This window comes from Miniopterus schreibersii, assembly GCF_964146895.1.
Source record: "Miniopterus schreibersii genome assembly, chromosome: 18".
Lineage (NCBI taxonomy): Eukaryota > Metazoa > Chordata > Mammalia > Chiroptera > Miniopteridae > Miniopterus > Miniopterus schreibersii.
The window spans coordinates 12,618,725-12,629,986 of NC_138121.1; the positions used below are offsets into that span (position 1 = coordinate 12,618,725).

General features: G+C 43.8%; 1 pseudogene across 1 annotated transcript; it reads right to left on the bottom strand.

The window, feature by feature from the left end:
- Positions 1–261: 261 nt before the first annotated feature.
- Positions 262–1,062, bottom strand: LOC308548043 (N-acetyltransferase family 8 member 3 pseudogene; annotated as a pseudogene). The gene has a single exon. The product of its transcript is annotated as an N-acetyltransferase family 8 member 3 pseudogene (transcript).
- Between the last annotated feature and the right edge of the window lie 10,200 nt (positions 1,063–11,262).

Consider the following 11,262-nt stretch of genomic DNA (forward strand, 5'->3'; position numbering starts at 1 on the left):
AATCAATGTGTATTTTTTTTCCGCTAGCTAAGTAAATGTTTATTATTCTTTTGTGATTAATTTTATGCAACACTCTCCTGTCACTAGATAAATACAACAGTGACAACCCCCAAAAATACAGAAAGGAGCAGAGCCACCGCCATCCCCGTGGGGTTTGGATGTTAACAAACAGAAGCTGTTACTGTGCTGTCGCAGTGAGATCTCAGGGTTAGCTTGTTACCGCTGCAGGGCCTGTCCTGTCCTGACTAATAAGGAAACAGATCACAGGGGCCCTCTCAGCCGTGGTGCTTGAGAGACCTGAGCAGAGGGGAGCCGGTAGTTTAATTGAAATATAGAAACCGCGATGAGTGCCCAGCTCTTGGTCAAGAAATACTGTCGGGTCTTCTGGAAGCCCATGCTCCGGTACAGGGCCAGGGCGGAGTGCTGCAGCATGCTGGTGGTGAGGACAACCTCACTGTAGCCCCGGTCCCGCGCAAACTGGAAGACAGTCCCCACCAGGGCTTTCCCTATCCCCCGGCCCCGGTACTCCGAGGACACACTTAAGTGGAGCAGCTCCAACTGCTCCTTCCGCAGGGTGCGGTCCTTGACGGGCAGAGCTCCCACCATGCCCACCATCTGCCCCTCACACTCAGCCACCCAGAAGCAGGAGTCGTGCTCAGCGAAGTAGGACTTGGTGATGTCAGACAGATCTGTGTGCAAATAGTGGACCATAAGCTGCCTCCAGGGATATTTGGCAAGGAAACGCAGGGCAGTGAGGAGGGTGAGGCCGGCCGCAAGGACCAGGAGCCAGGAACCTGAGACCAGAAATAGGACGAGGGGCACCCCAAGCAAGAGAACAAGCGTTCTTGGTAGCTTCAGGATGTGGTAGAAGGTGGTGGGGACATGCTCGGCCAAGCCCTTCAAGAAGCAGCCCAGGACCCACTGGTGGTCACTCTCCTGGTATTTGCGAATGTGGTAAGGAGCCGTGGAAGACTTGTGTGTCTGCATCTCAAAGTTCACCAGAGAGAGCGAGGCGTCCCTGCACCCCTTCCCGGCAGTCCTGGGGAAGAGAGGGGAAGCCATGTGAGAACAGACGTGTCTCCCACCTCCAGGGAACCAAAGAGCCCTGCTCAAGGGCTTGTCTTTCTGCTGCTGCCCTAGGGAGTGGGCCACAGCCAGTTGGAGAAGGTGTAGGGTCAAAAAGACCTGCATTTGATCCTGGCCCCATTCCTCTCTAGCTATGTGACCTTGGGCATGTCACTTAACCTCTCTGAGCCTCTGTTTCTTTATCTGTACAACAGGGTAAAATCAAAACATGCCTTCTGAGATTGTTCTGAGAATCTGATAAAACAACATATACAAAGCTCTGGTATATAAAGCACCCGCCCTTCCACCCCTCTTCCCCTTTCTTCCTGGCTCTCCTCTCGGCTCCTTGGTACATTGGGTGACCCCGTGCAGCAGCCAGAGCATGGATCCCCCACCCTTCGGTCCCTCTGCCAGGGTGCATACACTGCAGGAATCCTATGTTCCCAGGCACAGGTTTCAGCGATTGCAAATGTTTAGGCTGCTGAGGTGGCGTGAGAGCAAACATCAAAACTGGCCCTGTTTTGAGTGCCGCGGGAGGACCCGGGGTACCAGGCCTCCCTCAGAGCACTGTCCTTCCACCCATGTCCACTTACCTGCTACCACCAGAGCCTCAAATCTCCAGGGTGTCCTCAGTCTGGCTTCTTTCTTCAGCCTCTGAGTGACTTGTAGGAGGGCTGGGCATGGCCCGCTCTACTCTGAGGACCAGCCCTGGAGGCCACCTCATTGGCTGGTTACTGGATATCTGTTTGTTTTGTTTGTTTGTTTGTTTTTATTGAATTTACTGGGGTGACACTGTTTCACAAAACCATACATATTTCAGGTGTAAAACGCAATAAAACGTCATCTGCACACTGCATGTGTGCCCGTGACCCCAAGCAGAGTCTCTTTCTGTACCCATTGGTCCCCCTCTGTCTACCTACCCCCCCACTTCCCTTCATACTGTCGTCTGTGTCTGCGTGTCATTTATATATATGGGTAGATGGATGGATGGATTTTGGTTAATCCCTGCACCTTGTCTTATCCAGCCCCTCACTCCCCTTCCCCTCCAAGAGCTGCTAGCCTATTCCATGTATCCAGGCCTCTGGTTCTATTTTGCTGTCAGTTTATTTTATTCCTTAGGTTACACATATAAGTAGGATCATACGGTATTTGTCTTTCTCAAACTGGCCCCAACCCTGCCAGACTGGCAGGACAGAGACTACAATTGGTGCAGGACTCGTGCCAGCCTCTAGAGAAAGAGGCTCCCGCCGGTTAGTGCCCTGCACACATCAGGATCTGCCGGCTCCCTACTCTCTTGCATTCCCCCCTCTCTCACAGAACTTCCTACATTCTTGTGGTACTTCTCTTTTTATTTTTATTTTTTATTACGCTCCCTTGACTTTATTTTTTTACTTTTATTATTTTATTTTATTTATTTTATTATTTTATTTTATTTATTGTTGAGAGTAATACAGATGTAACACCCCCGTTTTTTCCCCCATTGCCCTTTCCACCCGGCTCCTGCCCCAGGCCTTCACTGCATTATTCCCTTTGCCCATGGCCAATGCATGTATGCATATAAGCTCTTTGGATATGTCTCTTTTAAAAGCAGTATCCATTCTGCCTTCTATTCAACAAAATGTATGCATAAATTGCCTGTTAATATTCAAGAAGTGTGGGTATTTATTTGTGCGCATGCCATCTTCTCCACTGTAGTATAGAGCCTCTATTCACTGATTCACAGTGTCTCCTTAGCTTTTAACTCTGGAGTTGAAGATGGACTGACCTTTCCATCTTTAGCTCCCATAAGTGCCTAGCAGAGCGTCTTGCACTTGCTCTGAATGAACATTTGTTAATTTCTGAACTAGCCTTGGAAGCTTTTCTAAGGATTTTCTAATGCAAATCCTGAGAACTGATTTTCTCAGACTCAGTCTTCCCTTCCAAATCGCTGCTTACTCTGCAGCTCTCCTCCCCTTCCTCTGTGTAGTGATGGCTGGGTCATGCCCTGGTGGTTTTGCCTCATGGCTTGGTTTGTGGATGAGAGAATGAACTGTTCTTTTAGCTCCTACACACTCTCGGGGACTCCCTTCATGGTTAATGCATTTCCTTCTGTTAAAAATATAAACACAAAAATGAATGACCCTGTTAGCTTATAGTTGTCATCTTTTGGGGTTGCTTTCAGGGCTAAGGGGATTTTTTTTTTCCATCTAAGAGAGGTCTAAATTGGTCCTATTGCCCAATGTGAACTACATGCTTTAATAAATATTAGTGCTCATGAGTAATAAAACTTCCTGTAACTGTAAGGTGAGTGGCACATTCATAGACAAATATCTCACCTGTCTTTCTTGCCTGCAGTAACTTCCTCCTGAGGAATTTTCAAATTAATGCTTTAAAGGAAAAAAAATAAATAAATAAGGTCTCCAAAGATAGCCAAGCATCTGAAAACACTGAGAGAGAAAGTTGTATTCTCTTAAGTGTAAAATGTTTCTGAAGTGGGCACATTTATTTATTCCTCGAATTTTATCCCCTCTTCTGACAGGCACAAATTCAAAGGTGTCCTTGTTCCTTACCATTTGTGAATGTGCCCAATCAGGTGTACTTTGGGAATTACTGAATGTGACATTTACTGGTCTCCAGCTGATGTATACAAACAAATCTAAGTCAAACTCAATAGGGATTTCCAGTGCCAAGACCTGTGTTGATAAGTAAGGGGGGTAACGTGCGTTCAGCATTTTAAGGCAGGCCAGAACCCTTACGTGGGAGCTCAGAGGCGCCGCTGCCTTGTAGGTAGAATAAATAGGGATTTTTTTTAGTCCAAAAAACATAGGTTTCAGTCCATCCTCTAGCTATTGACTGGTCGATGACTTTGAGCAGCGTGATTGCCTTTCTTTGTTCACGTTTCCTGAACTATTTAGTGAGAGACAATGTTGGTGTAAAGAATTGTTCTGGGGACTAAATGAGAAGGCCTGTGTAGAGGACCTAGCAGAGCGCTTGGCTTGTAGCAAGTGACCAGTAAATAAACGTTAACTGGAAGCCCCGCTTTTTCGTTTGCTGCCCTCGGCAAACTTCCTGCGAGGGGCGTGGGCATTTGAGCTGGATTTTGAAGAACGAGCGGGCTTTCAGAGCGCAGGCGGCGCTGATGGCAGAGGTCCCGGAGTAGGCATATCCGATGGTAAGATTTCTCGTTACTACCCTCACTTATTAAACGATACAGTGGGCACAAGGTGGCAGGCGCCCGCTCAGCCGACCGCAGGAAGGGAGGAAGGAAGGTAGAGATACACTGATCAGGGTTCTCTCTAGACCTTTCTGTACACATTACGAGGTGAGCCACTACTCTGCTCATCTTGGTGAGTAGGCATTATGAACCACTGCCTTTTTGAGAGCCCAGTAACCATTTTATCACTTTCTTAAAACATAATAAGGATCCCCTTTGTTTCTCTTGCCTCGGACCCAGTGCCTAGCTCTGTGCCTGACTTCATTAATGGTCTCTCTCTAAAGGCCTGTTGAGTGAGTCAGTGTGGGCTTGGGATTAATTCTTCTCTTATCTGTAAGTTCATTAAGGGCAAGCCAGTTACTCTCTCATCATGAAAACTCTAAATGCTGTTCATTTCTGATATATATGGTAACTAGGGTATTTGTATGCAGCTAGTGTTTGGTCTGACTTGCTGTGTCTTCAAATGAGGCTCTTGTGGCCAAAGTCCATTCAGAAGGGAACAGCGTTGATTTCTTTTATCTTCTTACAAAACCAACAGCAAATATATAAACTCTCCCTCCTCAGCGAAATGTTTATATGCGAGAGATACTGCCTGGGCCTGTTTCTAGACACACACTCCCCAGCCCATTAGCTGTATATTTAAATATTTCACAGACTCCATTTTTCTGCTAATTGACCTTCTGACTAAAGTAATTTGTGAACAGTAAAATAGTCGCCGAAATTAACGTGTCAATTTAATATGTTTAAAGAATATAATCAAAGCAGTTATTTTCGGCGGAAAGCTATCAGATTCATTTTAGGAAGCTAGCAAAATGATGATACTAAAAGCCCACAGAGATAGGAAACACAAAGAAACTATAGCAAAAGCCCTTTCATGAGAACAAATATGCTAATAGAAAGAAAATGTGTGAAAACTCTTCTCATTTGTAGATAGAATGATTCCACCCTCATCACGTAGAGTTTGCCACCCCCCCCAACTAAGAATACTTTAGAATTTCTAAAGGTATCCCTAAATACCCCTCTAGTTATAAATATCAGAAGAAGAAAAAAGGTCCATGGCCATCTCAGTTGGGGAATGTATTTCTCATATAGGTTCTTTTTTTATGTAAAAAAAAAAAATATATATATATATACATATATATATATATATATGTATGTATATATCTTAACTCCTTAACAATAAAACAATATTGACATTTGGGACAAGACTAAAAAAATGAGTTTGTACCAGTATTATTTTTAACACCGTTCTGGACATTTTGAGTAATACAGTATAAAAATGAACCAGTTAAACAAATAGTAATTTAATAAGACAGTATTAGTATTTATAGAAGATTCTACTTTTTAAAATATTTGTAAACTAGGGGGAAAAAATCAGTATAAGCCCAATGCATTCAACTTTGGTGTTCCCGCCACAAGAGAGAGACTGAGTTTAGCTCTAAGCCAGGTCGCCACGTACTGGAATCGGAGGGGGCCAGTTGCTCACATCACGCCGTGCTCCGCATTCCCGGTCAGTTAAAAGAGAGACAGGAGGCTACCTGTCCATCAGAACAGGCTCCGGCTCGTCCCTGAAGACGTGCGGACCGTCCTCCCTGATCTCAGCTCTCCTTGCCACTCAGCCAAAGCAGCCTCAGCCGCACTGGCCTCCACCCAGCGCTCTCAGCGTCCTCACCGCCGACCCCAGGGCAGGGACAGAGCCCTGCTCTTAGGCCAGAGGGCAGGCAGGTCCTCAGGGAGCCAGAGATGCAAACTGCTCCTGAGCCTTCGTTGTTCTGTTCCCGTCACCCTTCCATGCCAAGAATCCTCGATTTTCTGAATGGACCTTTCAGGAAACATAGGTGAATATGTGTAGAGAACTCGCTTGCCTGTGCAGGATTTTGACCTACCTTACGTGAATTAAATTTTAGTAGACATATGTTTAGGGCCAGGTTTTAGCAACATAATTCTGAGCTTAGTTTTTTTTTGGTTTTGGTTTTTTTTATTAAGCTTACAAATCCTTGATAAGATTATCCAAAGATCGTCTTTAATGGGCACATCTTTTCTTTGTATAGGTTGTGCTAAAGATAGCGAGCTTGGCTTTTTAGTGGTATCTTGTTTTTAATTAGTTATTGCTTTTGAAGGTGTAATGGCCACCCTGTCCTTTGCCGGGCTGAACTGGTTTTTCTTCTGTGACTATTTAAAGGAGTTCAAGCAATTAGCTTAGTGCTCCGTGCCCGGGTGAAATCATACTTACTCTGGCGTAACTAGGTACCCAGGAGCATGGGCAGAGTTTGATTTGGAAAGTGCCTCATAAAAATCTAATCAGGGATTGGCATGTGATTCCCAGAGACGAACAGTATTAAGACATTAATCTGTGTTCGTGCCCAAAATGTAGTTGAAAACTTCAAGGTAGTAAGTCGCTTGGAGAGAAGAAAAATGTCGTTAGGCACTTGTTACAAATATGAAAGTGCTCAGGCCAGCATCTCTTTATGAATAAAGAGATTTTTCACAATATTAGCCAGCAACAGTAAGAGAAGGTCCTGTTACCACTCTGCCCCTCCCCTAGCTTTCATAGGGCCTGCGGGGTGGCCTGGGGCTGGTGTCAAACAGTCTTCCTGTTGCTCATGTGCTTGACCAAGTCCCCTTCAGAGACATCCTGCTCCAAATTCTCTAGGGTGGAGGAAAGTACAATGTTTCGAGGACACAAAACGGCCAAGGCATTGAGTCTAAAACTATAAATGACTATTGTGTGGTCCAATGGGACTGAAGCCAGGAAATCCCATTCCAGTCCTTGTTCCTGGGTTACTGTGTTTTGACTTTTCTCAACAGACTCCTTAGCCCTTCTGAGCCTCAGTTTCACCATCTGTAAAATGGGGTAACGTCTCCAAGCACTCAGGATAGTTGTGGGTGCAAGATGAGATCACAACTTCAAGTCACTTGGTGCACTGGGATCCCCTAAATGATTGTGGGGGGCAGGGAGAATCTAATTGGTTTTGATATTAGTGTATCTGCCGTGACAGGGAATTAGAACCGATTTTTTTTTTTTTTAATTGGAGCCTCTCACATGGGCATTAAACAGGGAGGTTTGGTTTAGAAATCTATGTTTAATAGGGCAAAATTCAATGTTTGCAAACCAAATCTAAAAACCGTTTGCTCCACTGCGTTTCCTTTTCGATCCCACACCCAAACCATCATAAGGAGCTTATGAGCTCTAATTACTGTGGGTGGAGAGCATAGTGGCTCCATTCCACCATTGATTAGCTGAAGACTCAGTGTTCAAATGAAGGTTTATTAAAATGTGTGTATCTAGCCCTGGCAGCGTGAGGGAACACATTAACTTCCTCTGTGCCTGGGGCCCAGCGCAGGTCCTAGCTGGCATGGGGCAAGTCTGGAAGGAAAGCACTGAAGGGAAATGAGTTTTCAGGTGCAAGAATGAGCTTTTAGCATGACAGGGGGACAGTTTCTTTCCTTGAATGAAGGAACAGAGCACCAATTCCTTCTCAGCTGCCCATGACCCTTACCGATGCGGAATGAGAAAGCGGTCGCCCTCCCCCGCCGTGGAGCGGACCCTTCATTTGGAAGCCAGGCTGGTGTGCTGATTAGTTCTGCTAAGGGACTCTGAAGAGACCCTTTGGTTTAGCACCACATGTAATTTGAAAGGAAAGGACGTGTCAGCAGCAGGGAGGAGAGTCCAATGAGGTCTCTGGTGAAAGAGCGAGAAAAATCCACCGGTGCCTCTGCCTTGTTTTAGCCTGTGTCTGGCTGGAATTATGGGTTAAAAAGAGAATAAAAAAGTTGAAGGTAGGACATCAGAGTAATTGTTCTTTCAAAGCCCCCAGACCCAGTTAGCCACCAAATCCAAAGTATTCTATAATCATAATATTTTTAAATGAGCCCCGCCCTTCTATCCCCACTGCCATTACCTTAGATCGGACTCTCTTTTCACCATGATTCCTGTGATAGTAAGATTAAGGGTTTAACCTCGGCCCACATGCCAGTCGGATCAAGCCATATTCCTTATGCTGGCAGACCAGTGGTTCTTCGGTACAAAACTGGATCCAGTCCTGACCCTGTCGAATGCCCTTTGATACCTCACACAGTGCGTGGCGTTTAGCACACGGTCATATGCTGGTCGATCGGTGCAGTGGGATGCTCAGGTGGTTTACATCCTGTGGCGCAGATAAGCCAGACATTCCCAGGGCGCTGGTGACTCTCACCTCTTCTTCTTTGTGGCAGACTCTGGTGGACTGTGAAACCATCGTGGAGAATTGCTGCTCCAGCTCATGGGATCAACTAAAAAAAAGTCACACTTCATCTTAATGAGGGTGGTTGGCACCAGAACTGTGCTAGGAATTGTGCTCAGTACTTTTATATGCAATACTGTATTGTGTCCTCATACCATGCTTTGCGGTATAAGGTGTAATTATCTTTATTTTATACATATAGAAACTGAGGTTCCCACCTGGCACAGTTTGAATTTAGACACAATGGGCTATGAGAAAATGCAGTCTTAACCACTATTCTGTACTTCCGTGTCCTAATTGCTTCCTTCTTTTCCTATAGACAAAGGTTAATGAGCTAACATGAAATTGGGACTTTAAGCTGTATAATCAGATCTGATAATACACATTCAAAAAAACTATCCTACTTTTTTTCTTTTTTTCTAAATGCAATAGACTTTGGCTTGCATTAAGGTAGCTATCGATAGATCCTTGACAGCTTGGTGTTATACTAAAATTGCACTTAAAAAATCCGTGCAACAACAGGATCTAAAATTTAGCTATGAACTAACCAGGTTCTCAAAGCCTCTTGATTGGTTTGCATCTTTCCAAAAGAATCTTGAGCTAATGTTCCTGCCACATCCCCTCCGTTCCCAGACCAATCTCACCAGCCCTTTGAGATTTTGCTAAAAGCCCAACACACTGTCTTCTTGGTGCATTATCATATCATCTCAGTAACATGAACTGAATAAAAATGGATACATTACCGTCTTGGTTCCTCCAACAGTGATTGGAAATAGATCGAAAGAGCTGAGGCACTAACTCAACCAGCCATTCCATCATCAGCTTGTCTCAGGGTAGTAATAAACTTCTTGGTCTGCTAAATTTATGGAGTAGAAGTGGGAGCACAGCCTCCCAGTGGTACCCATGGCTTTGATTAGTTCAATAACAGTGGTTTGGAGGTCCGCATGCTGACCATTATAAGCACTATGTGAACTCTCACCAATGTGCTGTCATTAGCAGTTGCTGCCACACCAGCTCCTTCGCTGGAGGGATAAATCAGGTTGCCTGTGGAAGGGGTTTTTCATGAGATTGCGTGGGAGTGTTTCCTATGCAGAAGGGTAAGATTAAGGGTTTAACTCCCAAATATTCTCTACATTTACGCACTCCACTTAGCTTAGCCAGCAACTCTGAACCATGAAAGAGCTAGAGTGGTACAGCTGTGAGTCACCTTCTCATTTGACTCAAAGTATGACTTGTTCCTCTGCAAGGGCAATATGAAAAAAATCCTCATGCTGAATGATTGGTGCAATTAAGAAGCATAAGGTGCCGAAGCCCCGCTCTGTGTTTACAATGGATATCATAATATAGTTGAGTTTATATCAGATTCCAAAGGCAAGTTGTACTAATTGTTGAAGGATCGTGCTAGCCCTGCCTTTGCAGATGCTATTTTATCTGCCTTGGTTATGTAGTCCCCGTCATTGCCTAGTTAACTGGTACTAGTTAACACTCACTGTTATATCCTCAGTTCCAAGGACAGTCTTTAGCACACAGTAGGAAAGTAAGAGATATTGCAACCAAGAGTATAATTGGAAATATACTAAAACACTAAGACATATACTATCTTTTGAGAAAATGTATGAAGAGAAATATTCATCTTAAATTATAAAATGATTCATTTATTCATTTTTTAATGATTTTTTTTCACAGTCCACTATTTTTCAGAGTTTTGATAAGACCTGGGTCTACATTGGTAAATAAAACAGACATAATATATTTTTTATAGATTCTCTATCCCTCTCTCTCTCTTTTCTATGACAGAAATAGCAATACATATTTTTTCAATAAAATAAAATAGTATGAACCCTTACCCTCTATTTATATATCAGTGTTTGGTGGCAACCTTTATGTTAGTTCTAAGAGTGCAGGGAACTAATTCATGGAAAGGGATGTTTTTAATTGCTCAAAGATCCAGAAACAATTTCCTTTGGAAATTGTTTGTTCCTTTATAACTGATTAGTAGGAGACATTGCTTCTATATTTATTTTTACAAAAACAAAAATACAACCAAAAATACTCCTCTTTTGTGGACTAGGAATGATGTGCTTTGAATGGCTGTACTTTTTAAATGTTAGATAGGGACTTCCTCCCTCAGGGGCCAGAGTCTTTGGGAACCAGTAGTTATATTATGAGAAAAACAAGCATGTGCTAGTGACAAATGAGGCATTTGGACAGTCAATGTCTACACGTATTTCTTGTACATAATGTGTTAGTATATAACAAAGGACAGTCTGGAGCAACAGTTGGGTGTCAGAGGAAAAACTTGGAATTCTCACAGCAGTATGTACAACAAAAGCCAAACATAATAAAGTACATTTGGCTTGCTTTCGAGAGAGATCTAAAAAATTAATTTTTCTGCGAATATACCCAATTTGTATTGAATTCCTCTCTATAAGCAAGTTAAGATTGACCGTAGGTAGCTTTCACTCACATGATTTTTATGGGCTACTTGCTCGTTTAGGGGAAATAGAGAAACAACCCACCGCATCTCTAATAGTAAAAGTTTACAGAGTCTGCACACCTTTCAACAACTGTCAGATCCACCAGGGGCAGGATAGTAGGGTGATTCTGCGTTCTGGCCTGAACGTTCACTCAGGAACAGAAGTTGCTGTACAGAAAGCCTAAATATGAAAGAGCTGTATGCTGTTCAGCCACATGTCACATCTGTTCAAAATTTGAGTAGGACGCATAGAATGGCTCTCATTTCATCTTTGTTCAGCAAGTGGAGCCTGAGGCTCTGGCTGG